This window comes from Camellia sinensis, chromosome 14 (assembly GCF_055761805.1).
Source record: "Camellia sinensis isolate YWXY chromosome 14, ASM5576180v1, whole genome shotgun sequence".
Classification (NCBI taxonomy): domain Eukaryota; kingdom Viridiplantae; phylum Streptophyta; class Magnoliopsida; order Ericales; family Theaceae; genus Camellia; species Camellia sinensis.
Genome location: NC_138974.1, coordinates 144,314,502 through 144,328,660, shown reverse-complemented (window position 1 = coordinate 144,328,660; position 14,159 = coordinate 144,314,502).

Below are 14,159 nucleotides of genomic sequence, written 5' to 3'. Positions count from 1 at the left end.
CACTCGCAAGTTTGTCAAGGGGAGAGCTGTGGTGGAGTTCCTGGCAGATCACCCAATAGAAGCGGATCAAGCGGTAGAATATCTGTTCCCAGATGAAGCTATTCAACAAGTTGAGGAGGAGACTTGGATAATGTACTTTGACGGAGCATCCATTCAATACGGTTATGGGATAGGTGTGTTGCTGATAGCACCTGACAACTCCCATATACCTTTAGCCTTCAAACTCCGGTTCAAGGTGTCCACTACCGAAGTAGAATATGAGGCGTGTATCGCTGGTTTGGAAGCCGCCCTGGAACCAGGGGCAAAAAGGTTGGATGTTATCGGGGACTCGAACCTAGTTGTGTCTCAAGGAAACGAAAACTGGAAGGTCAAAGAAGAAAAGATGAAGATCTATTACCAGACCTGAGACGTTCTGATTCCTAGGTTTGAAAAGCTTACTTTCATGTATCTACTGAGAGAGAACAACAAGTTTGCTGATGCCTTATCAACTCTATCTTCTACGATGGACATCTCACTTGGAGTCCGGATGCGTCCGATCATCATTGAGCAAAGATACACATCAGCCTACGAGACTATTGCCATAATAGATGAAACTCAAGATCAAAACCCTTGGTACTATGATATTTGGAACTTCTTGGAAAAGGAGGTTTATCTGCTAGGGGCAAAAGCCAAAGACAAAAGGGCAATATGGCGGATGGTCGTTCAATTTATCATTTGCGAAGGTAAACTGTACAAGAGAGGTCATCTGGAAATGCACAAGTTGTGTGTCGAAGCAGAGAAATCAAAGCGCTTGATGGAGGCTATCCATGGAGGGCAGTCCAGAGCGCATATGAACGGAGTAATGTTAGCTCGGAAGATTCTCAGGCAAGGTTACTACTAGTCCACCATGGAAAAGGATTGTATTGGTTTTGTTCGGCGATGTCACAAATGCCAAATTCATGAATATCCTGCTGTCAAAGCTGTACAACATGACTTCACCATGGCCTTTTTTAGTCTGGGGAATTGACGTCATCGGCGCAGTTACACCAAAAAGGTCAAATGGGCATGAATACATTCTGGTGGCAATTGATTACTTTACAAAGTGGGTGCAAGCTTAGTCCTACATAGTGTTGAAAGCAGCATATGTGACTAAGTTCATCCGGAACAACATCATCTGCCGATATGAAGTCCCAAACGAGATTATTTCAGATAATTGTAGACACCCCATTTTTGACCGTCCTCAAGACTTGGACGTCACCGTTGGAACACTCGGTGATCATCCATGTTTGTGTTCGTTTGGAGTTCCCGGAAGCCTCGGCACGCGCGCCCTGCTTCAGGATCTCCGAACTTGACCGTTTAGTGTCTTGTTTTGCACCGAACACTTGTGTTTTGCCTTGGAGGGGCAGGGAATGCCTTGTGAGACATCCCCACACACCACCGGTAGTGGCTGGAGGCCACCGGATGGTCTTTTTCTGCCATCGGCACTTTTGTTTGCCGGTCGGCACACTTTATTGCCGGTCGGCATAATTTGTTGCCGGTCGGCACTGTTTTTTGTCGAAGTGACATTTTTGGGCAGCCGACCACTGTTCATCCACTTTATAGAGATATTTTGTGCCAGCTGTGATAGCTGCCACCAACTCTTCCCCCCTCCATACACGTGTAAGCAAGCTTGTTGTATAAGCTTTGCAAGAGGGAGTCTTTTAAGAGGAGGGCCTTCCTCTTTGATCTAGGTTAGACTCTTGCAACCAAAAACCAGACCTTAGAGATATAGATACATATTATCTCTATACCTCCCTCTCTCTCCTCCTTTGTGTGTGTTTCTTAGCTCAAAAGGTGGTTTTTACCTTACTTTTGCACCATTACACACACCATTACACCTTACTCCGAGATTGAGGGACTTGGGGGGTTGTTTCTTGAGTTTTTGGACTGGTTTTGATCAAAAGAAGGAGGCTAGACCATTTGTTCTTCAAAGGTTCTTCAAGGGTGAGCATCTTGATTTATATTCCCCAAACTTGCAATAGTTTTTTACCTATCTTGCTTGCTGTTTTAGCCCTTGTGTATAACATAAAAAGGGCTTGTATTTTCCTGCTCTAGTACTTTCATTAAGGTCATTTTGTGGTTTGAGTGCAAACTCACCCTTCTAGGCCTTGTTTGGTCCATTTTGGTGCCTCTTTGATAAGGTTTTGTTAACTTCAGTGTTTTGGTCCTTTGACCATTGAAAATCAGTGTATTTTTAGTGTCAAAAAAGTTGGTTTGAAGTCTTGCATAGGGGAGGGACACCCCTCTCCCTTTATGGTTTTGTTTCCTTGAGTTGTGGCCCAAGAGGGTGACATGCATGCTTGCTTGGTTTTTGCTTCATTTCAGAACTTTTTGGGTGTTTTTAGGTCATATGGGATCTCTATTTTTGGCTGGATTTGTACCTCCTTGTATGCTTGTAATACTTGCTTTGTATTGCTCCATTTTGCTTAGAAGCGCATCTCATGATTAGGCCATGATTCTTGTGTGTGTTGGCTTAGTTCCATGAAGCTTTTAGTGTTGTTTTTCTATGCTTAAAGTCTGTTGGCTATCCGTTTGGTCATGCTTGACATGTTTGTTAGGGTTGCTTTGCATTTTGGCTTAAAAGCTTTGAACATGTTGACCTCTAGCATGCATGGTTGTAATCATCCTCATGATTTGACATCATCTAGGATCACATTTTAGCCCAAGGATCATGTTTGTATGTGTGCATGCATGGCCTCTTTTATGCCTTGAGGGTGTACCCTCTTATGCTTAGGAATGAGCCTTAGTGCATATGCCTTTTGGGAGTCATCCTTAGCTGCCATACTAGGAGGTTTTGAGGCCCCCCTTTGCATGCTTATTTCATGTTGATTGCATGATTGTCCCATTAATGTGCTATTCTAATGCTAACTTTATGGCAAGTTGGTTCATGTTTGTATCCCAATTGCATCTTGCATGTTGACATTACATACTTGCCATGTTTTGTTGCATAACATTTGGCATATCTTGCATGTTTAGCATCATGTTGTATTTTGAGCCTTGTGAGCATAACATGCATTGCATCATTTGGCTTGGGGTGTCAAGCCAAATATGAGGGTCAAGGGACATTCATACTCCAAGTGATGCAATGTACCTTGATTCTCGGTCACCGGGGCCTTTGACTTCGACATGAAAAGGCTTCGGATCTCATTTTGTTTGTTGCATGCATCCTTACATTGAGTGGCGAATTTGATCCCTTGGGTCATCATGCTCCATTGATGGCTCAAAGATCGAGGGTCGTGCTTCTTTGAGTTCAAAACATGATAAGAAGCACAACCATGCCCACATGTACCTGAGAACCCCATGCCATGCACTGTCTGTTCTCTGTTTGCTGTCAAATTGTCTTCTGCAGGAAGTTTCTGCCGACCGGCAGAATTTAGTGCCGACCGGCAATATTTGGAGTGCCGAGGAATCCAACAAATGCTGATGGGAATTGTGAAGTGCCGGTGGGAATTCTGTTCGGCCGGTGGTGCCCTACAGGATGCAAGGAACTTGCTCCAGTACTTTGGCAATTTTCAGAAAGACAAGCCAGTACAAACAGAGGCGGCAGGAGTACAGTACGGGTTTTCTGGGCGAGACGGATTCGAGCATGCATCATTCGCGCATCCCGAGGCAGAGGCTGCGGCTACCCTCTTCTTTCCTTTGCCATCTTTTCTTTTAAAATTAAATTAGAAATTTTGTAATAATTTTATTTGTTTATTATTTTGGGACTGTAATATTTATTTGGGCCCTCCGAGTGAGGGCAAATCTGTAATAAGTGTGTGTGGGTGGTGTGTATGTCTTCCAATCCCCATTTCTTTCTTCCCTTTTGTTTACCCGCTTATGATGGTAGATTAGGGCATTTTTTTTTGAAATTAGCATACCTTATGCTATGCATGCGTGCATCCATGCATTTGTATTGCATACATCAGGTTCGGTACATCACGCTAACCGCATTTGTATTTCAAATTCTAAACCGAATATGTGATAATTGTGCATTTTCACATACCATGTTTAGGGCTAGCCGAGCCTGCCTAGATCGCATTTTGCATGTGATGCATTAGCCACTTTTAACATGAACTAGGACACGCGCGTTTTGCTAACTAGTTTACTGTTTTGGCACGGAGTACGATGTAAGTATTTATGCTTTAGCATCTCGCATGTGTGTGAATGTTAACATGACAGCATGCTTGCCATGCGGCTAAATGCTTATGTGTTAAACTGTTTGGATGCCTGTGGGTGGAGGTTGGATTGTTTGAGTTGGAAAAACTCATTGAAATCCGTGTTTTAGCCTACTTACGAGTAGCAGAATCTAAAGTATTTCCAAAATAAACGGATATGCAATGTTTATTCCCAAGTTAGGCAATCTAGTCTATACTTGTTTGCTGCGCGCATAACATAAGTAATTCTAGGCTAATAACCGGAATAAGAACACATAACGTTTTCAAAACTGGATATCACGGTTAGTAGAGGCCGGTCTTCGGACCGGGCGAGAGGGGGTGCTCATAGCTGACCTTCCCCGATCGTACCCAAGCTCCCGAGCCGAGACAATTCCGGTGATGACGGACATGTGGCCTTCGGCACCGAGTCAGGGTTTCCTAAATTTCCCCATTTTAAAATATTTAGGTGGCGACTTTGTATCTGGCAAAGCAGTCCATGTTTGGCACTACTTTTTCAAAAATCTGTTTCTCAAAACGATTTGCCAGATTTGGACTCTTTGGTTCAGATTCAGAACCGTGACACAAATCGAGTCCGAATTGTAGCATGAGGCCCACGGGCACGCTGTTACAGTTTCTGGCGACTCCGCTGGGGAATTTGAGAGAGCTTGACTCAAACTCGTGATATCCTGTTTTGATTTCGCTTATATGTTTCTTTGCATTGCATGTGCATTGGTGCGCCTAGGAACACAGTGTTTGCCATCTGCCATTCCTGAACGGTTTACCGGAGGCTTGTCTTGTCAAGGCATGTCCATAAGGCTGACCGGCTATGGGCTCTGACAGCATGGGAACACAAACCCCGGTTTACCCGGGCACCCTTTTTGACCATTCGACCTAGTGCATATTCGGATCCATAGTGACCATTCCAAATTAGGACAGGCTGCTTACCCGATATTAGGTTGTTTGAGAACTGCTGCGTGCATAGTGAAACCCTAGCTCCTGACAAAAATAGGACAGGGAAACCCTACCCCAATATAGGGGTGTTTTGGCTCTCTTTACTTGCTATGTGCTTTTAGAATGTATTTCTACAGGGGAATGTACATACCAGTTTGCAAGTCTGGGCATCAGGCCTGAGGGCATCAGTATCAGTTTAAGAGAATCAGTTATCTGCGGGTATCAGGGTTCAGTGTTGGGAACAGAGTTTGTTTTTTGGGGAACAGTGATCAGTATCGAGGAACAGTGTGTTCGGCTTATCGACTATGTATTTTGAATATCCAACTGTATATTATTTGTTTATTTTATGCCGTTGTGCTGTCCAGTTGTTGGTTTATTTATTGCTTTATTTATCTTTTTGCTAGGTAGTTTAGCATCATTGCGCCTAACCCAGTAGACATTCCCCAAGCACTCTGGATCAGAGGTCGCCGGCTCCATCGATCTGAGGATCTGATAGAAGGACAACCAGTGTACCGTTCTCTACCCCCGGTTACTAAACGAAAGGCAACTAGGCAGAGGACATCGGTCCAACAGTCAGTACAGAGGGCTTCATCTACCCCACCTGCGTACAGTAGGGATCAGGATCCTGTTTCACCCACAGAGAGGGAACGCATACCAGTAACTCAACCAGAGCATAATAGTATGGCTAGCTTAGAGGAGATGGTGCGCCAACTTCAAGAAAGCATGAAAATGATGCAGCAGGATGCTGTCCGACAGGCAGAATTCGCCAGGCAACAAGCTACAGTCATGAGTGAGCAAGCGGATTTAATTGGGAGATTGCAACAGCAAACTGGGGCATCACCTTCGCAGCAAATCCCTCCTCCATTAAGGGTTCCAATACCCGAAGAGACACCAATCGCCCGGAATGTCTAAGAGGATACAGACATCCCAACAGGGCCAGCTCCCCTCCCGATTCCACCTCAACAATCCAAGGCACCCACCCCCATCAATCTGTCAGATTCTCCCTTTGAGTCCGAGGTAGACCCCATGACGTTAAAAATGCACAAGCTTGAAAAGCTGTTCAAGAAATCTCAAGGTACGAAGTCCATTCCCGACATTGGAGACGGATACATCGACACAGCTGTGACGCTGCCAGATCGGTTTAAGATGCCACAAATTGATCGTTTTGACGGATCTGAGGATCCCATGGTACACCTGCGACTATTCTCAAACGTCCTAAGGCCAATGGGCCTCACTAGATTGCAGAAGCTATCTTTATTCGGCCGGACATTGTCGGGTGTGGCGGCCGCATGGTATGCCAAGTTGGAGGATGACGTCAAGAGAAATTGGGACGAGATGGCCGAGGCCTTCATCCTGCAGTACTCTTATAACACACAAATCGAGATCACGACCCGGGATCTCGAGACAATGAGGCAAGAACCCAAGGAGAGTTTCTCAGAATTTGTAACCAGATGGCGGGCTAAGGCTTCGATGATGACCTTAAGACCCACGGACAAAGACCAGATTCGAATGATTGTGCGCAATCTCCAGCCGAAGCTAATGCAAAAGATGATCGTAGTCCCCTTCCCTACCTTTGCTGATCTGCATGAAATGGGGCTACAGATCGAGGACGCCCTAAGACAAGGGTGGATTGATAATGACCGGGAGCAACCCCGCAGAAATTTCAATCGTAATACTAATGCAGGCCCGAGCGGCGCTACGACTGCCAGGTCCTCCGAAGTGAGTATGGTCACCACTAACCCTTCCCCAAGAAATACGGCAGCCACACCATTCTCCGGTGCGCCCGAAAGCAACTCACAAACAGCCAAATACCCTCCCAGAAACACCAGAACCTTCGCTCCACTTTATATGCCCCTGTCCAAAGCTTTGGGGGTTTTGATCAGAAAAGGGCATCTGAAGCCCCTAGAGCCGCGGCCCTTACCTGAAAGACTACCCGCCACCCACAATCCAGCCAAGTATTGTGCGTTCCACCAGCAGCACGGTCACGACACCGACCTATGCTTTCGTTTACGTCATGAGATTCAAGATCTCATTGATAATGGGGTGATTCTACCCCCTGAGAAACCCAATGTTACTACAAATCCTCTCCCCACACATAACCAAGTTCCACCACCCAAAAGAATCAACTTCATCTACACTGGGGTCGCATCCTACGATCCTAGTATCTACATCACACCCTCCTACTTGCCTAAACCGAAAGTTTTCCTCCCTGATTGCACCGATTTGTGCATGATGGAGTCTCTATAACCCAACCCAAGCCAGTGGTGGTGACCATCGAGAACAGGAAAGAGGTTGTCAAACCAGAGTCTGTGGAGCCTGAGAATGATGTTGCGAATGCTTACAGTCCTAGTGACTACATTTCACCAGTGGGCCAGAATAGACCAAATGTCGAATTTCCAGTCGGGGGAGAGCTGTGTGTAATCCGAGGGAACAGTCCAAGATAGGAAACGGATGATTTGGCAGCCGTGGAAGAGGATCTTGCCAAGTTCCAATTTTGCGATAACCAAGATCCAGAATATTCAGCCATCAACTGGTACGATAATGAAGAATCAGCGGAGGCCACGAGATGGTTAGACGATAAACCAGATGTAATAGGGGAGTTCCAGTCAGAACAAGGCCCGGCAGGGGCGGGAATGTCCACAATGGCCGGGAGTGTCGAAGAACAGAATACATTGCCGGAGAGCGCCGGTGTCGAGAGTTTCACTCGGGAATGGAGCATTTTGAGTACAGGGATCAGTGAGCAATCTACTGCATTGACACAGTCAGAACAGGAGAGATTTGAAGATTCTGAGAGGATCAGGAAAGCAAAAGGCCACGTAGGGGTCGAAACTGCCACAAGTACGGAAATGGAGAATGCTGCGAGCATAGGGATAAAAGGTACTGCGAGTATCAGGATAGTTATGCCAGAACCAGACAGATGCCTGTCAGCTGCAGATGGTATGTGGTGGGAAGACGACGATTTGTGTCTTGCCCACACGGACGAGGATTGGGAAGGTAACCAACCAGATGATACCTGGTATATCGGCGAGGTCGATCACATGACTAGGAGTGGACGGTATTTCAAGCCTCCACACCTAGATCAACCAGAGGCGTCTGGAAAAGATAATGAAGCAGAGAAACAAAAGGAGAAGCAACTCAAAGACGAGGCCGTATTGAGACAATTGAAAAAGATACAAGCAGACATCTCCATCTAGAGACTGCTTATGGCTTCTCGAGTACATAGGCAGGCTGTCCTTTCAGCCATGGATAAGGCCAAACTTTCCATAGATACCATGCCCGAACAGCTGGTGGGCTTAGTCTTTTCGGGAGGAAGTTCCCCAGCATTGAGTTTTTCTGACAAAGAACTGCCACCCGAGGGTGCGAACCATAACAAGCCGCTCTACATCTCTGTCGAGTGCAGAGATAAATGGATACCTGTGGTACTTGTCGACACGGGGTCCGCCATCAACGTCTGCCCGGCAAGGACAGCTTATGCGATTGGTTTGAAAGTCGCGGATTTTGTGCCAACAGCCCAGGTGATTCGGGCGTATGACAACACAAGCCGGGAAGTGATGGGGACAGTCAAGATTCAAACAAAGGTTGGGCCAGGACAGCACGAGATAGATTTCCATGTCTTGGAGGTTCCTGCAACGTTCAACTTGCTTTTGGGGCGGCCGTGGCTGCATCAGGTAAAAGCGGTCTCCTCTACCCTACATCAAGTGGTGAAATACCCCTATGGGAAGGGAGTAGCCATTGTTTTTGGAAACTCATCAATTCATCCACCACCAGAGGTATCTACGCCTGTTCTAGAAATTGAGCACGGTATAGAAGATGTGTTCATATCAGGTTTTACCTTGGCCGAGGCTCGGGTCGTACAGAACATCATGGCAGCTAACGAAGGGGTGTATGTCAGTGCCCAAGCAGTCTATCTCATGAACAAACTCCAGCACATCCCCGGGATGGGATTAGGTAAGAGCGGCAGGAAAGGCGCCGCAGCATCGGCCGAAGTGCCACATAACCCCCATACCTTTGGTTTGGGCTACCTACCCACCAAAGAGGATTGGATAAGGAAAGGAAAGGAAATGGACGGAAGGGCCAGGGCAAAACAGATGGGGAAGCCCTTTGACTTAATGCACCAGCCCATTCGGGGGACCCTAAACGGACGCTTCGTCCGGGAGGGGGAGGACTTTCCGTTCTGTGGCTTCCCAGAGCCGTGGCTCAACGCGGAGAAGAAGCGCGTGCCGGGATTTGAGATCTTCTTTGATTTACAGTTACCTGAGGATGATATCGCCGAAGGGTAGGCAGATCTATCGGCTGAGGCTGAGCAAAGTAAGGAAGTGCAGTCTGAGGACGCTGAAAATGAAATGGGGGCAGCGCTGGTGTGTCTGCTTTCAGATCCTCCGATCGAACAGAGGTGCTTGGGGGATAGCTCCTCGGTATGTGTGATTGGGAATGAAGCGGCTGCGGGCCTACCATCAGCTATTTTGGATGCGTCCATCGCACCTTCTCTCATCTGGCAATATGAAGAAGGCTTTTTATCAAGCAGCACCGGGTCGGGTAGTGAGCCAGAATCTGATTCTACCGAATCTTGTGCGTCGGAATCAGATTCCAGCTCAACTGAGTCTGAGTCCGGTATTCCCGGGGGTGATAACCCGGATGCCACAGTCCTGTCTAGGTCGTCTTTTTCATTTTCTTTTGAGTCTGTTGTAACAGAGGAATCCGACGGCTCGGAAGTATTTAATGAGAACGACGTGGATGTGGTTTCGGAGTATTTTTTCTGTGCCTATGATTTATTGCTTAAATCAGGATTTTCAAAATTTTGATGAAAACGACGAGGAAGAAATTCCTCCGGTTTTGCAACGGTTAATTGATCAAGAGCAGGAAAGATTTGTTAAACCTTTAATGGATGAAATCACTACTGTGAATGTTGGTACTGAGAAGGACCCGCGGCTGGTCCAGATCGGGTCCACGTTGTCTTCTGAGGAACGCGAGCGCTTAGTCGCTTTGTTAAAAGATTTCAAAGATGTTTTCGCGTGGTCCTACGAAGACATGCCTGGAATCGATCCTGAGATTGTACAGCACCGGATCGCTCTTGATCCCGAGGCCCGACCTGTCAAACAGAAGCTCAGAAGGATCCGCCCTGATTGGGCCATTAAGATCAAGGAAGAGGTCACCAAGCAGATTGATGCAGGCTTCCTGTTAGTGTCTGAGTACCCGACTTGGCTGGCCAACATTGTTCCGGTGCCGAAGAAAGACGGCAGAATTCGGGTCTATGTAGACTTCAGAGACTTGAACAGGGCCAGTCCGAAGGACGACTTTCCCCTGCCGCACATTGATGAATTAATAGATTTCACGGCAGGACACGCCTTGCTTTCGTTTATGGATGGCTTCTCAGGCTATAATCAGATAGTAATGGCACCCGAAGACCGGGAGAAGACTGCATTCACTACCCCGTGGGGTACATATTGTTATAGAGTGATGCCATTTGGGCTGAAAAACGCTGGAGCTACCTATCAACGGGCAGCAACTACAATATTGCATGATATGATCCATAAAGAGGTCGAGGTGTATGTGGATGACATGATTGTCAAGTCCAAAGAAAGAGAGGGCCACTACGCCGCCTTACAAAAATTCTTTCAGAGGATCAGAGAGTTTCGGCTGCGGCTGAATCCCCAGAAGTGTACTTTTGGTGTTACGGCAAGGAAGATGCTAGGGTTTCTGATTATGCAAAGGGGCATCGAGGTCGACCCTTCCAAAATCAAGGCCATCTTAGAAATGCCACCACCGAGGACTGAAAAGGAGGTGCGAGGCTTTCTAGGCAAAGTGCAATTCATAAGACGGTTTATCTCTAAATTAACCTTGACTTGTGAACCACTTTTTGGCCTCCTGAAGAAAGGAAAGAAATTCCAATGGGACGGCCGATGTCAAACAGCTTTTGAACAGATCAAAGAGTATCTACAGAACCCACCCGTGTTGTCACCGCCAGAACCGGGGAGACCGTTGATATTGTATCTTTCGGTAACTGAGACTACCATGGGCTGCATGCTCGCACAGGAGTCAGAAGACAAAGTGGAAAGGGCTATCTACTATCTGAGCAAAAAGATGCTGGATTACGAGACCCGCTATACACCACTGCAGAAGGCTTGTTTGGCCTTGGTATGGGCTACCAGGAAGCTGCGGCACTACCTGTTAGCTCACTCTGTAATGTTGGTTTCACGTTTGGATCCCATCAAATATCTTTTCGAGAAACCAGCACTTACGGGTAGGCTAGCTCGTTGGTTGCTATTGCTTTCTGAATTTGACTTGAAGTATGTAACACGCAAGTCAGTGAAAGGAAGAGCGGTAGCGGAGTTCCTTGCCGACCACCCGGTTGAGGGGGATGAAGTGGTTGAGTACCTATTCCCAGATGAAGCCATTCTGCATATCGAAGATGAAACTTGGACGATGTACTTTGACGGAGCGTCGAACCAGTATGGGTATGGGATAGGGGTGTTGCTGATAGCGCCTGACGATTCCCGTATCCCTTTAGCATTCAAGCTCCAGTTCAGAGTCTCGAACAATGAGGCAGAGTATGAGGCATGTATTGCTGGTCTGGAAGCAGCCCTAGAACTAGGGGCAAGACGGTTGGACGTCATTGGGGACTCGAACCTTGTTGTGTCTCAAGCAAAAGGAGACTGGAATGTCAAAGAGGAAAGGATGATAATCTACCACCAAACCTTGGATTTGTTAATTCCTCGGTTTGAGAAGCTAAATTTCACCCACCTCGTAAGAGAGAACAACAGGTTCGCAGATTCACTAGCAACTCTATCTTCCATGATAGACATCCCGACCGGAGTCCGGATGCGTCCAGTCATCATTGATCAGAAGTTTGCGCCAGCATACGAGTCAATTTCCGCCATAGATGAGGCCCAAGACGACAACCCCTGGTATTACGATATTTGGAACTTCTTGGAAAAGGAGACGTATCCACCAGGGGCGAATGCCAAGGATAAGAGGGCGATCAGAAGAATGGCTGTTCAGTTCATCATCTGCGGGGGTAAACTGTACAAAAGGGGTCATCTGGGAATGCATAAGCTCTGTGTAGAAGCTGAAGAGTCGAAACGCCTAATGGAGGCCATCCACGGAGGGGAGTGCGGCGCGCACATGAATGGAGTAATGTTAGCCAGAAAGATCCTCAGGCAGGGTTACTACTGGTCGACCATGGAGGAGGAGTGTATCGGCTTTGTTCGGCGATGCCACAAATGCCAGATCCACGCAAACCGTATGAACATCCCACCATCCAAGCTTTACAACATGACGTCCCCGTGGCCATTTTTCGTGTGGGGGATTGATGTGATCGGAGCTGTTACCCCGAAGGGGTCGAACGGACATGAGTATATCCTGGTAGCGATAGATTATTTCACAAAGTGGGTCGAGGCCCAATCATACGCGGTGTTGAAAGCGTCACACGTCGCCAAGTTCATCAGAAACAACATCATTTGTCGCTACGGGGTACCAAACGAGATCATTTCAGATAATGGATCCCACTTTAAGAAAGAAGTGATCGACTTGTTGGAAAAGTATAACGTGGCTTTTCATAAGTCATCTACGTACCGGCCGCAAACCAATGGAGCAGTTGAGGCCGCCAACAAGAACATCAAGCATTTACTGCGGAAAATGGTGGAGACCTATCGAGATTGGCCAGATAAGTTGCCGTTTGCTCTGTGGGCCTATAGGACTTCAATTAGAACTTCTACCGGAGCAACTCCGTATTCGTTAGTTTATGGAATGGAGGCTGTTCTACCTATTGAGATTGAAGTTCTGTCTTTACGGGTATTGGCCGAGTGTCAGATAGCTGAGGCAGATTGGCAGCAGAGCAGGTTCGAGGAACTTATGCTCTTTGACGAAAGAAGGCTGAAAGCACTGTATCACGTTCAGAGTTATCAGCGCAGGATTGCTCGGGCTTTTAACAAGAAGGTTAAGTCCAGAAATCTAAAGGAAGGGGATTTGGTACTCAAAGACAACCGAGCACCCATCCACGACCCGAGGGGCAAGTTCAGACCCAATTGGACTGGTCCCTACATCATCAAAGCTATCTGGTCAGGTGGAGCTGTGGTTCTGATGGACTTAGATGGCTTGGAATTTTCCCAACCGATCAACATGGACAAGTTGAAGAAATACTACCCTTGAGAGGCTCGCTAGGCCGAAAACCCGGAAGGGCGACCTAGGCAAAAGTCAGAGCACAAAAAATTAGAAAATATAAAAACTGAGCTCGCAAGGCTGAAAACCCGCAAAGGGCGGCCTTGGAAAAAGTTAGAGCGCAAAAGGAGAGTGAAAATACTCGAGTGAACCCCAGCCGGAACTACGTGAGGCTTGATTCCCATGTTTGGGATACGTAGGCAGCTTCATCCTGAAGTTCAGCTATAACACTTCCCCGATCAACTTTGTCCATTTGATCATCTCAGTCATCTTTGTTCATCAGCATTCGTTGCAGTGCTGCGGCGCTCTTCAGGCTAGGGGCAACTTTCCAGTTGCAGGAATCTGGGGTTGTGCATCTCAAGTGACAGATCTCAGACGTGTCCAGTTCTGATCCATATCGAAAACATTTTTGAGAAGTTTTAATAAAAGCTGACTTTGTTCAAATAAATCTTTTTACAACATTGACCATTTTTGGACCAAAGCGGAAAATTTTCAGTGCCACAACTTTCAATTTCTTTGATTTCAAAACAGAGTTCTCCTGCTCTTACATACAATTGAAGTTGCTTTTTATTACATTCATAAGAGAAAATTTGAAAGTACTAATAAAGCAATAAATCTAGGGCATAGTCGAATCAGGTGTTCCTACGCCCCCTCCCAGAGCTGGTCGAAGCCTCTGATGCCAAGCTGGGCCCGATCTGTGCTTCTTCATTGAGCCAATCTATGCACTCGTCAGACAAAGTGCAGCTGAAAGTAGGAACGGGGGCCAGGAGTTCTCTCATCCTCCATCCGGTGGCCTGCCAAGCAAGCTGTGCGCCCCGGGCTGGGAATGCAGCAGGATACTCTATCCCCTCTGGCGGGCAGGTCTGATCATGGCGTCGAATCCGAAATGGGAAATAG